Below are 17,412 nucleotides of genomic sequence, written 5' to 3' on the forward strand. Positions count from 1 at the left end.
ATCATTGAGTTAGTATCTGGTAACACAAGTCTCGAACTTACTTCGAGGCTAACTCAATCTGTGCGGCAGGCAAATGTGGATATTGGTATAAGTAGTAAAAGATTAGATTTTGTTGATAGTACTACTTTCTTAGGAATAACATTAGATTCAAATTTGAAATGGCATGCTCACATTTTAAATCTTTCTAAAAGGCTTAGTTCTGCAGCATACGCTATTCGTCGTATTAGGCATTTGACGGATGTGGCAACTGCTAAGCTAGTATATTTTAGTTATTTTCATAGTTTAATGTCATATGGTCTACTGCTTTGGGGATCAGCAGCAGACATACAAACTATTTTCATTTTACAAAAAAGGGCAATTCGATATATCTACGGTCTTAAACAAAGAGATTCCCTTAGAGATTTTTTCAAAAACCTAAATATTTTAACTTTGCCCTCCCAATACATATTCGATAACATCATGCATGTTAGGAAAAACTTAGACTCTTTCAAAAAAGTAGGTGAATGTACTAGTAGATCACTGCGGAACAATTACAAGTTGTCGATCCCAGCACATCGGCTGGCTAAGGTAGGGAAATCATTTCTGATTAATTGTATAAGATTTTATAATAAATTACCAAAAAGTGTTCTTGAAATGAATGATAGAAAATTCAAACAGTAGGTATATTAAAGTTGAGCTTTGTAGGAAAGCCTATTACAGCACGGATGATTATATTAATGATAAACATGTGTGGCCCGAGCTGGACATAATGGCCTCTTAAATGCTTGTGTATTTTTGACATGATCTTGACATAATTTGTACAGTATGTACATATTTTATTTTATATTTATTTTATTTGACGAAATATTCGTATTGACATAATCAGTTCTACATTCATACATGTTTTTTAATGTAGACAATGTGCATTCGTCCACGATTTAGATTTAAGAGATCTATATTTGTAAATTGACGTCCTATGAAAATGCTGCAGTGTAGTTTGTTCCGCCGCTTCTTCTACACATGCGCTTTGGAAGCGGTAGTAGTTATAATTAGATTTAAGTTATGTGAAGTCAATAAGTGATACCTTGTATCCAATTTTGAAAATAAATCTATTCTATTCTATTCTATTCTATTCTTGTGTTATTTGTCCCGTATATATTTATTTATTTATACATACGACGACATACAGGTGCCGTATGGTTTTCGGCACTTCAAAACTAAATAAGGGACATCAAGGAGGAAAAGGGAAAGGCTTATAAACTAGGAATTCTCTTCTTATAGGCGGTGGTCTAGCAAATTGTCGCTCTCTGAATCTTAAACCCGGGATTTTCGGGATTGTAGGCTCTTTATACCCCGTAAGGAATTAAGACGTGTATGTGTTTGTATATACGCAAAGTCTTTTATCATGACACAGCCCCAAGCCGCTGAATCCAGAGAAGTGGCCTATTCTTGTCGCTCTGTCTACCCCGTAAAGGATGAAGACGTGTCTGCGCTAAACGCTGTCGCCGTCAGCAATCAGGTCACATGTCAATACACTTTAACAAGCGCGCCGTTCGACGGACTCATAAAAAAACCGCATACCAACACGAATGTATAAAATTCTTTCGGAATACATGCGACTATATAACGAGTTGTTATTGTATGAGTAAAACGTTGCTGAAATATTTCTGTTTTTACTATAGTTTACTAGCCGGCAAACGTTGTTTTGCCATATAAATAATTTTCAAGTAATTTCTATTTATAAAACGGTTAAGGTTTAACAACCCTTATCACTAAGGGGTATGAAAAATAGATGTTGGCCGATTCTCAGACCTACTAAATATGCTCACAAAATTTCACGAGAATCGATCAAGCCGTTTCGGAGTAGTACAAGAACGAACATTGTGACACAAGAATTTTATATATAAAAATGAACAATTTTTGTTTGTTTGTATGTTTGTAATATATTTATTGTACATACGAAATAAAACAAAAAATATAGTACATTTGCAAGACAAAATATGCAAAAGCATTGAATGGATTGCTGATAGGCGGATAAAATCAGAAATGTGGGGAAATCTCCAATCCAATCTTTGTCGCGCGCCATCAGCCAACAGCAGCGGAGATTCTAAATCGCGCAAGCAAAATTTCTACGGATTGGAGAATAAATAAAAACATCCACGTAGCCTGATTCCTGGTATCCTGGTTCCCCGGCTCAACTTTTTATCCCGGCAAAAACTGTACACTGAACTCACGCATGTACGTAGCGCGTATTTAATACCACCTACAAAAAAAATACATATTTTTTCGCAAATCCCACGGGAAATATAGTTTTTTTACCGGGATAAAAGAGTTTTATAGACTCTAATTTATATATACGCAAAATTTCAAGAAGATTAGTTCAGTAGATAACGCGTGAAGAGACAACAAACAAATAAAACTTACTATCGCATTTCCAATATAAGTTGGTACTTAATTATACACCTAAAAAGCTTTGATACTTGACTACTAAAGCGATTTCAGTGATTAGCCCTAAAAAGGGGAGTCTAGTCTAGACACGAATCCAGGTAATAGCTGATAATAGCTTTCGGTATAAGTTTCACTGTTTTTGTGACCGTCTGGGATCACTGACCGCAATTACCACTTTGATTTTTGCCCTGACGTCTATAAATAGACGAAACAACCCTTTTTGACCCCTCTTAGGGTTAAATTCCGAAAAATCCTTTCTTATGTCAGCACAACGTGGTAACATAAAGCTGGTGTCCATATTTCAAGTTTGTAGCTTCTATGGTTTAGGCTGGGCGGTGATGAGTAAGTCACCCTTGTTACTTTATATAATAAGATACTATTTTTGGTTTTTGACACTTAATGTGCGATATTGCCAGAATTATTAATTTTTGGACAAAAATACTGCTGGTCGGGGTCAAGGTTCATCGCTTTGGAGAATTATTAAAATCCTCGCTTCAAAACTATTCGTTTATTCAATTTAACCTAGAATACCGAAGACCAAGATGCCCGTAAGTATAATGGCTGAAGGTACTTACAAACACACAAATAAAATTTATTATTCTAACGTTCTAATATCCGATAGTTTAAAGCAAGGGAACAGCCGATCGGGTCCAAACGAAAACGATCCGGGCCCAAGTTAACCCGTTTAATGCGTTTTCCTTTTGCCCCCGTCGCGTCCCTGTTCGCCCTCCTGCGACCCGAGCAATGTGACGGTAATATGTGGAGCGTTGTTCCCAAATTAAACGTGCGGAAAATTGTTTAATCGTTTAGTTTTAATTGCTCTTACATGAACGTGTATGTATCTATTATATTTTTGCAGCTGTTTACACGTAGTATTGTTTAACATAGAATTGAAATTTAATAATTGCAGAAAAATACATTGGAAGAAAGAGCAAAGAACCAACAAAGAAGACAAATAATATATGGGAATCAAAATTATGTCAACGCAATTTTAACAATGCAGCATTAGCATTTCACATGAACAAAATGTAAGATTTTCTATGCAGGACGTGTACAAAATTAAAGGTTAAGATAAACAAGAGTTGTAACAACTCTAACATAGTTAACATACATGTAACATTCAATAATTTCGTAAATTTCATACCTTACAACTGTTAAATGTTACTATTTGAAAAAGAAAAAACAAAAATAAAAACATTCTACACAAAAACAAATATTGTTCAATTTTTGTAAAACATTTTTTTTATAACGCACACACATCTATTCACCCTTCAAATACACACACACACACACACACATTATTATACACGCTACATTGTTACACACATTTTCAGCAGTCAACACGTTAGCAGGACCCGAAACACCGGGGTGTGCGGGGCGGGGTGAATTGGGAAAACGGGGTTAATGGCACGGGCGTAACACTGATGGCTGAGGGTTCATTAAAAGTGCATTCTTTGCCTGTCATAGGTGTACCACGGGAGGGTTCATTCGTATCAAATTATTCTGAGCAAATATACAAGGCGGGTGTATATTCCATACATACATATAATCAGGTAAAGACCTGCGGGGTAGACAGAGCCAGTAGTTGTAGTGTATATTCCTATTATATATAATTAATATACAATGCAAGAGGAAGGCCTTATATTATGAAAAACACCTACATTTTGACAATGGAAATTTCGTTGTCGAAGTTCGTAGCAACGTCGTAGACATTCGTAGGCGCTTCGTAGTACTAAACGCCTACGATCCTCTACGACTTAGGGAATTAGGGACGTGTTAACCATATCAAACCTTACGTAATAACGACCCAGTAGAAGGAAAAATAATTGAAAAGACAGGAAGAGGAAGACCAACAATAAAATATTTTTATCAAATAAGGAAAAAAAATAACGTTACAACATACCAACAAATAAACAAAATTAACAGAGAAAAGAGATGAACGGAGGACGCTCCACTTAAATCCACCTAAAAGAGTTAGATGTGGATAATTTTTTTTAGTTACTTTTATTCTCTAATATATCCTACTAATATTATAAATGCGAAAGTTTGTGAGTATGTCAGTATGGATGTTTTGTACTGTTTCACGCAAAAACTACTGAACCGATTACGATGAAATTTGGTATATAGGTAGCTGAAGACCCAGAATAACATACAGGCTACTTTTTATCCCAGATTTCCCGCGGGATTGATAGGGTTTCCACGCGGACGAAGTCGCGGGCGACCTCTAGTACCCAATAATCCCCAAGATCGCCCGCCCCAATTCACTTGTTAAACATCAAAGGAATATGATATTTTTCCTTGTAGGCTGTGTTTTTCCAATAGTTTTTGTATAATTGTCCTCATATTTCGATACTAGCTGCTACAGCTTCGTCCGCACGAATTTCGCGCCACCTACAAAAGAATGAACAGCTGAACGTGGCCTATCAGTCTTTTCAAGACCGTTGGCTCTGTCTACCCCGTAAGGGATAAAGACGTGATCATATGTATGTATGTATGTATGTACAAAAGAATACAGGTATTTCGAAAATTCCACGGGAGCTACAGTTTTTACCCTATCTCCTTCTCCAGACTGTTACTCAAATAACCGCAAAATTTCAAAAAGATTGGTTATGTAGATAACTTGTGATCAACAAAGAAATAAACTTACTTTAGCATTAATAATATTAATTGTGATACAGAGGGGAGCTTCATGGCGTGATTGATTATTTCTGAAGTAATCAGATATATATTTGATATTTCCGAGTTCGATTCCCGCGCAAGTTAAAATTTCGTATACCGAGTAGGTATATTACAAAAATACCTTGACATGGTAAAATTTCAGCTTCTAACGCCCAGCGCTTCTTCTTTTCTTACGATCATACGTTTTCTTTTCGAGACTGTTGGCTCTGTCTACCCCGTAAGGGACAACATGTATTCATGGATGTATATGCGTTGTCTCGTCAGCCAGTTAATCATAAAAGATATATATTCTCCAATATCCGAAATTGGAACAGTCGAAACAATCTTCAGTGTGCCCACGCGAGAATGAGTGGGTGGAATAATAAAAGTTATACATATTATATGCTGAAGACCTACGTCGGAAAGCGGGCCCTGGGGTTCTCAACATGACAGCTACACAAATAAACAAAATAAGAATAGGCAGTGACAATTTGAAAGCAAACTTTTATTAATTAATTTATTTATTTAAACTTTACATACATACATATACTCATGTCTTTATCCCTTGCGAGTAGACAGAGCCAACAGTCTTAAAAAGACTGATAGGCTACATAATTTAAACATTATTGTACAAAATACAAATGTATAGCACAATTGGCGGACTTAATTCTAGAAGCATTATCTATTTAATCTAATTCTATCATTAAGCCAAACAGCTGAACGTGGCCATTCAGTCTTTTCAAGGCTGTTGGCTCTGTCTACCCCGCAAGGGATATAGACGTGACCATATGTATGTATGTAGCATTATCTACCAGTCTACCATTTGGGTCTGACAGAGACCTTTATGTGGGGTCTTTATATTGTAGGTACCCTGGGTTTCACTCTCGTAAAATATTTCAACATTTCAACGAGAATTCAGGCTTTTCGAGGTTTTCGGCTCTGTCTACCACGCAAGGGATATAGACGTGACTATATGTATGTAGGTTTAACGAGAATGATGATGACGTTACAACTTGATTGTATGCCAAATGATACAACACATTCCGTTCAATTATTCGTCATATGCATATATGTAAATGTCAGCTATCTTCCCTTCATATATGTACTAGCTATTTCCTACGACTTCATTCGCCGTAAAGTTTGCTGAAAAGGCTGACCTCCTGTTATGCCCCTTAGAAATCTTATTTTAGCTTATATCTTTCAAGTCCAGATATCGAACAGTAATTAATGTATTTAATGTATATTATATGTATATATATATTTTCGGTAAGACAGAAAAAGTGATGGACAGACAGTGTAAAGGAAAGTATTAGGAGAAAAAGAGTGAACAGTGAGATGGCAAGTGACAGAAGTCATTGGAAAAACTTAACATACTGTGCCGGCCCCACGTAAGAAAGTGGGAAAAGGTATCTATAAAGAAATGTATATGTATTACATGTATATATGTATGGATTCCTACTCGATATTAATAACCTCAATAATCCAATAGTGCAGTCTCATAACCGATTGTCGACAGCCAATATTATACATAGATATACAACGAACAGTTACATAATACGCTTTTTTTCAAGCAATTGGCGAAACTAGCACTGCATTACAGACGCGGCGTTCCAACGCCATCTAGTGGAATGAAAACAAACTTCACCCGGCTTTCCTCTGGAAAGAGTTATTTTCATAGCAATTACATATTTGTCAATATTTATAAGTCAAAACAACGCTTTCTTAGAACCATAACTATTTAATCACATATTTGTGTTAAAAAACAAATCAAAACTCACCGATTCAAAACCTCTTTTTGGCACACGCGTCACAACACCAAATAAAATCCAACCTTCAAGTGTGTTTAGCACAGTTCAAAGTAAGTGAGCACTATGGCACGAGGGACACGTGGTTTCGAACCCGGCACCGCGGCGACACTGCCGCACTCCGCCCCTCTGCGCCCCGGGCTGCGCGATCTCACCCCCCGATCCACCCCCGTTCGTAGACTTTGGAAAGTGTAGACCGGTCACTTTTTAGATAAAACTGCAAGCTATGAAAGTGTCTCTAGTTTGTGAATTTTGTAACTTACTCGTGCCGTGTGGTTCCCGGCACCAATACGAAAGAGAACAGGACCATTCCATCTCTTTCCCATGAATGTCGTAAAAGGCGACTAAGGTATAAGCTTACAACTTGGGATTCTTTTTTAGGCGATAACTTGTCAACCTATTTGAATTCACTATTTGAATCTCAATTCTATATCATTAAGTCAATCAGCTGAACGTCGACTATCAGTCTTTTCAAGACTGTTGGCTCTGTCTACCCCGCAAGGGATATAGACGTGACCATATGTATGTATGTTACTTACTCTGTATTTGTATTTGTAACACATTTGCCCTGTACTGTAGTATAACATAAACAGTTAACTTATACGAGTAACTGCTGAACATACTCGTATGCCCACCCCAATGACTTCCACCTCGCTCTGTTAGAGGCGACCTGCATCCAAACGTTTTCCCGCGGACTTCACCAGATCATTGGTCCATCCCGCGGGTGGTCGTCATACGCTGGGCTTTCCGTTACGTGATCTCCACTCGAGGACGTTTTGGCCCCATCAACCCTTCGAGATATCGGTCCTGCCCATTGCCACTTCAGTATACTGACCAGAACTGCTATGTCGGTTACTGTCGTTCGTCTACGGAACTCCTCATACCTGATTCGGTCTCGCAGAGAAAAACCGAGCATTACTCTCTTGATAGCTCGCGGAGGAACCCTGAGCCTATCAAAGAGGCCCAGTTAGAGACCACATCTCGGCACCTTAGGTCATCACTGACAGTTCTCTCAGCGTTTGGCCGCTATCTGCCTGATAAGGATGCGATTTTTAATGTGATCGCGGTATGCAATAAGTCATTAGCAAAGGGTTGGCTCTTTCAGGGAACACGCGACTGGTACAAACGCCAACACTCAAAAATATTAAAAGGCTTGAGAATACAAAGTTATCCTGCCGGAAAATTGCTTTATAAAGGCTAACTGATAATGCCTTCTTATACATGAATTGAAAGTTGCGAAAGCTTAGAAGTTCAGTTGACTACACAAAAAATCGAATTATACTTACTCTGTTGAACATATCAATTAAAAATTGACGTCCGACGAAAAATGTGCCGTACTAAACATTCTATAATTCATCATATCAAGAAATCTCGTGATTCAATTCAAACTTGAAACAACTCCTGTCTATTTCGACATGACCGCTCTTTTTTTTAAGAAGTCTATGTCCCGATAAAGAACACGCGCACAGAAGTGACACAGGACGCCACTTAGCCGTGATTGTGCGAACTCGCAAATAAAAGAAAACGCCGGGTGACGGCACTAGTTTAAGGTGATCCGGCTTGAGGGACCATTTTAATTCTTAAACTAGTAATTAAAACCAGATTTGAGCACCTACAAATTGAAGTGGAAGTGTGCTGTACGGATTCTCACACAAAAAAAAATAGAACTATTCATCATTTTGGATTTTGTAAGCCTCTTACATCTTAGACAATAAACACTAATCTATCTAATGCTTATCTAATCTATAAAAGTGAATAGGCACTCTTTGAGCTTACGTGTACTCATCTTGCTTACCACTAGGTAGATTAAGGTCAAAAGCTCTCAAAACTATTATATTAAGGGAAACAAATTGCTCCACGTCGCATTGGTCAGACACGTGACACGTATACCTCTACCCCTTGACTTTCCACCCGAGGATCAGTTATGACATAATCTAGTTTCTGGAGGACGCAACCGGGACAAAAGGCACGTGACTTCAGCATTTCAACTTTAAAATTTTCGTGTTGCATCACTACATAGTATAAAACAAAGTCGCTATTTTAGTCTGTTTGTCTGTACGCTTAAATCTTTAAAATTACGCAACGGATTTTGATGCGGTTTTTTGTAACAGGTAGAGTGATTCAAGAGGAAGGTTTTTATGTATAATAACATTCATAATTTTGCACCCGTGCGAAGCCGGGGCGGGTCGCTAGTTATTAATATAACACACGTTTTACTCGTAACGCACTCTCTGCCACAGCTCAGGGTAGTTGGAGAAAAAAAAATGACGGTAGAAGATTTCACGGAGTTGATGGACTCACTACGAGGATCATGTCGTGACCTCGACCGCTGAAAGCGACCTAAAGACAGGGTGTTAAAGGCTATTTATTTACATTATTCAAGGTTTGTATTTTATGATTAAATTTTCAGCCGTGACTTGCAAGCTAAATGAAAACGTTTCGTGACTTATCACTTGCCAGGAGCGATCCGGCGCGAAGGACCGATTAAAATCGTTAATAATATTTAAGATAAACTGACATTCCCAAGGTTTTTTTTATAAAAAAAAACTAGGGTTAGGCTTATAAAGTTGGGATGCTCCTTTTAGGCGATGTGCTAGCAAACTGTCACTACATGAATTTCAATTCCATCATAAAGCCATACAGCTGAACGTGGCATTTCACTCTTTTCAAGACTGATGGCTCTGTCAGTGTCACTATATGTATGTATGTTAGTGTTTACTTAAATGTTCTGCTGTCTTTCATTGTATGATTTACATTATAACAAACAGAAATACTTGTGCAATATGTTTATTTTTAAACTCAATTTCTTGTATACAAGGTATAATTTAATTTAAGGTTAAATTATAATAATTATAACTAGTACCGCTTCCATGTGCGCATGTGTAGAAAAAGCGGCGGAACAAACTATACTGCAGCATTTTCACCGGACGTGTCAATTTACAAATATACACCTCTTAAATCTAAATCGTAGACGAATGCACATATGTATACATATAAAAAATATGAATGAATATAAATATAAATATTGAATGAATGAAATAACAATCCAGCCGATCGCATTAGATACTTATGCGGAAAGTTACCAATAAAACAAAAAAAAAACAATACAGTGGATCATAGATAGTCCTTCAATTATTTGGTTGACTGGAAGAAATCACATTTGGGATAAAGACGCCGTAGTAGATTCATTTTCCGAAATATCTTCTATTTTCGTGTAATAAGAATTTAGTTTATAGAAGAACAAATATTACCTTTTTAATTTACGAAGGCACATTGCAAATATTTTTTCGTATCAAACAAACATTTTTTCGCATCAATATAAAAATTATTAGATGTACATAAAACGCAATCTTACTTAAAAAATATTTTCTTTTATTTACAAGTGAAGTTCAATTTAGTCAATATACAAGGAGAGTGTAAATGGGTTTTTTTAAAAGAAAGGCCTAAACTACTTCAATAGAAACTGCCTTATCCAAAATTAAGTCGTAATATACATACATACATACATACATAAAATCACGCCTCTTTCCCGGAGGGGTAGGCAGAGACTACCTCTTTCCACTTGCCACGATCTCTGCATACTTCTTTCGCTTCGTCCACATTCATAACTCTCTTCATACAAGCTCGGCGGTTTCGGGTACTTTTGACCTGACCCTTTACCAGGACGTCCTTAATTTGATCAAGATACGTTCGTCTAGGTCTTCCCACTCCGACCTTTCCCTCCACACTCTCCTTGTATATCTGCTTAGTCAACCTGCTTTCATTCATCCTCTCCACATGACCGAACCATCTTAACATACCCTTTTCTATTCCTGTAACTACATCTTCTTTCACATCACAACATTCCCTTATCACGCTGTACGCTCATTAAGTCGTAATATATCTAACTATAAATAACTTCAGGTCGAACCGTTGATCTGTTGGTAAAAATGTTAATCAATAGATACTCTACATACATACATACAAATGGTCACGTCTATATCCCTTGCGAGGCAGACAGAGCCAACAGTCTTGAAAAGACTGAATGGCCACGTTCAGCTATTTGGCTTAATGATAGAATTGAGATTCAAATAGTGACAGGTTGCTAGCCCATCGCCTCAAAGAAGAATCACAAGTTTATGAGTACGGATAAGCCAAACAGCTGTACGTGGCCTTTCGGTCTTTTCGCGGACTGTCGGCTGCATCTACCCCGCAGGGGACATAGACGTGACTATATGTGTGTATGTAAATAATGGTGCCTTAAGCAAAGATCCGATAATCGAACCGCGCCAAAACTCCAAACAATTGAACTACAAGATAATTCTACACCAGAGTCGGTGTCACGTGCGTATTACAAGATACATCTCGTACATAAATAAGTAGGTATATGTGCAATTGAGAGGTTTCTCTTTAAGGGGTTAAATTAAAAGGAATTACCTTTACTCCAAGTGGTGATTGAAATATGTGGGTATATGTACAAGTGGGTGTTTAAGCCTATCTAGCCTAGATCATGATTGAAATGTCTGAATTCTGACAGCAAATTTACCAAAGCACGTTTTCATTCACCGTCTTTTCGGTACGTAGTATGAAAAGAGTTCGGATATCACTATGTACGGATATCACTATTCGCACACATATAGGAATTCGCTCCGCCGGGTCCTGGTAGAAGGGGTAGACCTAAGAAATCCTGGCTTGACGGAAAGAGAGAATTAGGAAAGCGGACCCCAGGCCCCGAGGCTTATTGGCAGAGGGTGCAACTGGCCACGCGCCAGAAGAGAGAAAAAGATAGATATTCTTATATCACATCCGGACATCGAAGCATTTTTAAGGAAGACGCAACTGGGAACACGATATGAGAGAGAGTCACTAAAAAGAATACAGAAATATCTTTCATCTCGGTAAAAGATACATATGGTCACGTCTACATCCCTTGCGGGGTAGACAGAGCCAACAGTCTTGAAAAGACTGAATGGCCACGTTCAGTTATTCGGCTTTATGATAGAATTGGAATTCAAATAGTGGCAGGTTGCTGACCCATCGCCTTAAAAATAATCCCAAGTTTGTAAGCCTATCCCTTAGTCGCCTTTTACGACATCAATGGGAAAGAGATGGAGTGGTCATGTGTTTTTTTTTGTATTGGTGTCGGGAACCACGCGGCACTAAAAGGTAAAAGGAAGATTCCCGTGGAATTTGCGATAAAGTGTGTGCGTGAATGGAACGGGGGGCAGTACCATATAAAAGGATTTTACGACCGCAATCTTTGAGGTTTATAGACGGTTTATTTTCAGACATCCATAGATAACAATCGGGAAGACTTATCATAGACAATTCATCCCGTTGGGCGGCCATAGAGGCCATTATCCTGGATGTCTATGATCCCGGTTCAGTCCATTGGTAACTATAATATATTATAGAGATAGGATTCCGAGTAATTCGGATATCGGATGTATTGGCTTAAATTTGTCTATGGTCGAAAGTATAAACTCATATTCATATACTACCTAAGCAAATATACAAAGGAAATGTGAATGTTGGAGTGGGAAGGCCTAGACGAACGTACCTTGATCAAATCGGCGACGTTCTACCAAAAGTTCAGGTCAAGAGTACCCGAAACTGACGAGCTCGCATGAAGAGAGTTATTAATGTGAATGAACGCGAAGGAAGTATGCAAGGATCGTGCCAAGTGGAAAGATGTGGTCTCTGCCTACGCTTCCGGTAAAGAGGCGTGATTGATACTGAGAAAATATAACAGCGCAATGATGATTGTTCATTGTTCTTACGAGTATATATCCCACCTGATAGAAAGCAGTCACCAGCTATTATCGCCGTTCCACCAAAAATGGTCCGTGGGGAAATGAACTTACCTGGAAAGAGACATAACAAAAATTAATACAACGTCCTGGATTCGAATCACCGCGCGGCACAATAAAATTGTACATCTTTACATTTTTACAGATGTCTACAGTCTGTCCTTCCTATGTTATTATTATAGAAGCGCCAGTAAGTCAATCAGTCAGTATAATTTTGTTGGACTTTGATAACCGACCAATATGCCGCGACCTTTCTATTAATAAATAAGCTCTTAGTAATCATAAGAACTGGCAGTTTCACTGGTATCTCCTGGTTATGAGTTTGAAATTACACATAATTTGTCATACAACCTCTTTTGAATTTGGTTCAAAATTCAAAGAGATTGACGACAGGCCATCTTTAAAAAAAAAGCAAAGAACGACGCGTCGATAGCTTCATGTTTTTTTTTTTATTAGTACAATCTAAAAACATAAAGATCAAGTCATTATTAAACAGACCATAAATAATACAAGTTCAGTGATAAATAAGAATCATTTTCACTTCAAATCATTCTTCTCATTTTAGTACAACATTTACCAGGAGCCAAAATTATAATAAGACTATAGATGTGAAAAATGTTTTATTCAGTCAAATCTATACAATAATATTATTAAAAACTTCGTCCGCTTTAAAACCCTATCATAACGTAACAATCAATCCCGCGGGAACTCCGGGATAAAAAGCCTGTGTTATTCTGGGTCTTCAGCTACCAACATACCAAATTTCATCGTAATCGGTTCAGTAGTATTTGCGCGAAAGAGTAACAAACATCCTGACTCACAAACTTTCGCTTTAATAATATTAGTAGGATTATTAGTTCCATTAAATGGACACAAATCTTAAGTCATAACACCCCACCTCTTTGCGTGAGTGTTGAAAATAAACCGGGGAAGTACTAGAGTGAAATTGTTACATTTACAGTCACTGAATGACTTACGTTCGCCATTCTACAAATGGCGGCTGTAGGTTGGGCTGTCTCGAATATTTCTGAGGCCATAAAATTTATGCAGACGTTTTAGAACCGACAGTATTTTCCAGGAATTTAGACATATGGGATAGTACATTTAAAATCGATTTAAAAAATATTTATAACTATATCAATTGGAAGAACTTCGCAAGGGCACTGAGATTTTTATTCAAAGGACGTCCTGGTTTGAAAGATCAGTTCAAGATAACCTTAGAGCGAAGAGCTTGCATGAAAATATGTAGGATCTTCCTGCTCTCCCGGGATAGAGGCGTGATTCTATTTATTATAATAGTATGTAGTGAAAAATATAAACGAAAATCAGGACATCTTGAAAAATTCCTAACAAATTTCAAAAACACATTTTTACCCTCGAGAAAAGCCCTTAATAATTTTAATTAAATAACAAACATAACTCTAGTGAAATTCCTAATTGATTTCCCTGGAGCAAAAGTGAAAGGATGCCGGGATTAATGTAGCCTACTTTCCAGAGTGGACTGGCCGCCATTTTAAGAATGACCCATTGAGTTTTACAACTAGAACGAAACTATCAAGTACATTTTTGTATTTCCAACTGCAAATATCAGTTACCCTATGTGGTGTAGGCTAGATGTGTCCAAAATACATTAATTAAACTACGACTAAAAAAAGGAGGAGGTTTTCAATTACCAAGTGTTTTTTTTTATTAATACTTTAAACTTTCGCGTTGCGTGATTAGTAATGTATGCAAACGGGAATTGACGCGAAAAAAACGACTTTTCGACCGAGTTGCATTCTTTAATAAGCTTCTTTTTAAAAGCTTTTATTTAGTTTGTCTTGTATGTTAACAAATCTTTCAAGTTTAATTTGACCCACTTCCCGATATCAGACTGAGCTGAAATTTTGCATGCTGGCGACAAGCTTTTATTATAGTTTCAATTCTGTAAAATCATATATGAATGTGGTTAATGTGATTAAAATTTTCATTTTGATCTTTTTAGGGCACTTAAATAAAAGCTTGTTTTTTAAAGTTTTTTATAATATTTTTTTAAAACTAATTTCATGGCAATTTAATTGCATTGCCATAAAACGGACAACGCAATATAATCCAAATTTTATTAATATATTAATTAGACAACTTTGTTTCACTTAAAAATATAAAATTTGGTGGACTTTGGTACACTGGTTTGATGCTGTTGACACGTATATCCCTTCGGTTTCTTAATACATTTCTGGACTTAATCGGGATAAATCTCCTAACTAACTAAAAATACTACTCTATTCCTAGAAAATAAAAAAATATCATAGCGCTAAGAAAATTAATTTTCGAGCCTGAATCTGCGCCAATTTGACTTGTACATTCTATACATATATATCTATGTCACAAGAACATATTCAGTGCGGCTGAAACTAGTCCTCCAGGCCATTATCCTTGGACACATTTGCATTATTTATCGCTTCCGTGTAGTTTCTGGACTAGTGGGTTTTATGACTGAGGAATTTTCATAAAGCCTTGTTGGATTGAATTATTACATAGAATGGAAGGAAATGAAATATAATGTAACATTTTTACTAGTATAGTTGCTACTTGGGACGAAAATACTTTTTTGTATGTGTGTTTGTAAGCTAATATAAGTGGGGTTGGGATTCTTCTTGTAGGCGTAGGCGACGGGCTTACAACCTGTCACTATTTGAATCTCAATTCCATTATAAAGCCATACAGCTGAACGTGATATTTCAGCTTTTTTAAAAAAACTGTTGGATCGAAGTGGCTACCCCGAAGGGGGTATAGACGTGACTATATGGAATAGAATAGAAGTATGTAAATAATGGTGCTTTAAGCAAAGATCCAAAGGATATAGACGTGATAATACGTATTTATGAATCTTTAGAATCGTTATTGTGATTTGATAAAATAGAAATAGTTTGTAGGGTCTGTCAATATGTCAATAGAATTTTTAAGTTCGTGGAGCATCAACATTAGTTAAGTAGATTTTATTAAATTTGTAAAAATTTAAAGTTTTACTAATTTAACTAGTATTGCCTACAGTTTCTCTTCCACTACGACCTAAGAACGGGAAAGCTTACGGGACTCCCTCAGATAACTCAGAATCTTTACCTTTGACGCGCTAGTATCTTTAACTAGCTGTGCCCGCAACTTCGTCCGCGTGGAATAGTTATTATGGGCATCATTGAAGCCCCCGAGTATGAATAATTTTCCCCGTTTTTTACACATATTCCATTATTTCTTTGCTCCTGACAGTTGCAGCGTGATGTTATATAGCCTAAAGCCTTCCTCGTTAAATGGTCTATTCAACGCAAAAAGAATTTTTCAATTCGAACCAGTAGTTCCTGAGATTAGCGCGTTCAAACAAACAAACTCTTCTGCTTTATAATATAAGTATAGATACGTAAAGAAACCTTCCTTCAAATATCATCAATAAGAGTACGGTTTCCTACACCTGTTCTAAAATCCTGCCAAGATCAGGATTCCTCTTGGTTTAAGGGAAAATGAACCTTAAAACGAGGGAGGAAACGTTAAGGAAATCCAGTTACATAAATCAAAAGGAAACTTTAGTACACATTATGTGAATCCCCATAGCCAAGGAATATTGTCTGGTTAATATTTTTACTGACTTCAGAAATAGGAAATTCGGAATTCTATTCAATATTTGCTATTTTGAGCATATATGTGTCTGCATATCTTTTTTTATTTTAGGTACAATGTATAATATATTGATATGAAACATTACCTATAATTAACACACTACCGATTTCAAAGCTGTGTAAAAAAAGTACACGGAGATTGAAAGGTAAATTTACACTGAGGATTTTTCATTGACCAAAAAACGAATTGTAATTACATGTCCTTAACAATTCTTACCAACAAAAGAAGCAGACTTTGTTCAACAGACTTATAAAATGGACCAACAAAATTCCCTTACAAACTGGCAGGTGAATAAAACTTAAAAAAAAAAAACAAAACAAAAAAAAACTTTACAAAATGTCCACAGCGAAAATAGCTCTCGAATGTCACAGCAACTTCAGAAGCTTAAAAGTTAACAGTTTTATTGACGTCCAGGGCGAAAGCTCACCGCTTTTACGACAGCCACCCCGTTATGACATCTACGGTTGGTGTTTTAAAGCTGAGTTTCGGTCTGGTTCTTTCAGGACGATGAATATTTATCCTTCTTGAAGAAAAGAGTTCATGCTTGTCTGAACTCTGAACAAAATGTAAAGGCGGAGTACGGGCTTTGGAGCCAGATCCACGAATCAATGAATCACTCAACTAACCTCAATAAAACCCCTCCCTCATGATACAGAATGATTATCTGTATTAAGATACAATAGTAATGATTACTAATGTCCTATACGAAATAATAAGATTAGTTTTGGCGAAATAAATAAGAGGGACCCGGCAGCTTTTTCAACTGCTATTTTGGAACGCAGACTCACAGCCGGCAAGTCAATTATAATTTAGAAATGAACAGAAAATTTTAGACTCCAAACTTAATTCAGTATTTACGAAACACTATTTTAATTATTGTTCTTAAATTAAAATGACAATGACGTCTCAAAATTAATATTCACGTTACTGAAATAGCACGCATCGAATTTTTACTATAATATGAAAATAATTTAAAAAAAATGCAATTTCAGCAATGAATTATGTTAACACGTAAAAATTAAGGTTCATAATATACCTAGGTTATTTCAAAACCGTGCTATCCATAGTACACACGATTAATT

At 36.7% G+C, this 17,412-nt stretch overlaps 1 protein-coding gene across 2 annotated transcripts in view; it reads right to left on the reverse strand.

Annotated features, from left to right (window-relative positions):
• The window catches only part of LOC106134651 (stress-activated protein kinase JNK), a 109,005-nt gene that overhangs the window by 81,415 nt on the left and 10,178 nt on the right, over positions 1–17,412 (reverse strand). The window contains exon 3 of one of the 2 annotated variants that reach the window (XM_060948827.1): positions 12,665–12,733. The exons of the other annotated variant lie outside the window; for it this stretch is intronic. The gene's annotated coding sequence lies outside the window, so the exon portion shown is untranslated. The remainder of the gene's footprint in view (positions 1–12,664; positions 12,734–17,412) is intronic. 2 annotated transcript variants of the gene reach the window in all.

This window comes from Amyelois transitella, chromosome 17, assembly GCF_032362555.1.
Source record: "Amyelois transitella isolate CPQ chromosome 17, ilAmyTran1.1, whole genome shotgun sequence".
Taxonomy (NCBI): Eukaryota; Metazoa; Arthropoda; class Insecta; order Lepidoptera; family Pyralidae; genus Amyelois; species Amyelois transitella.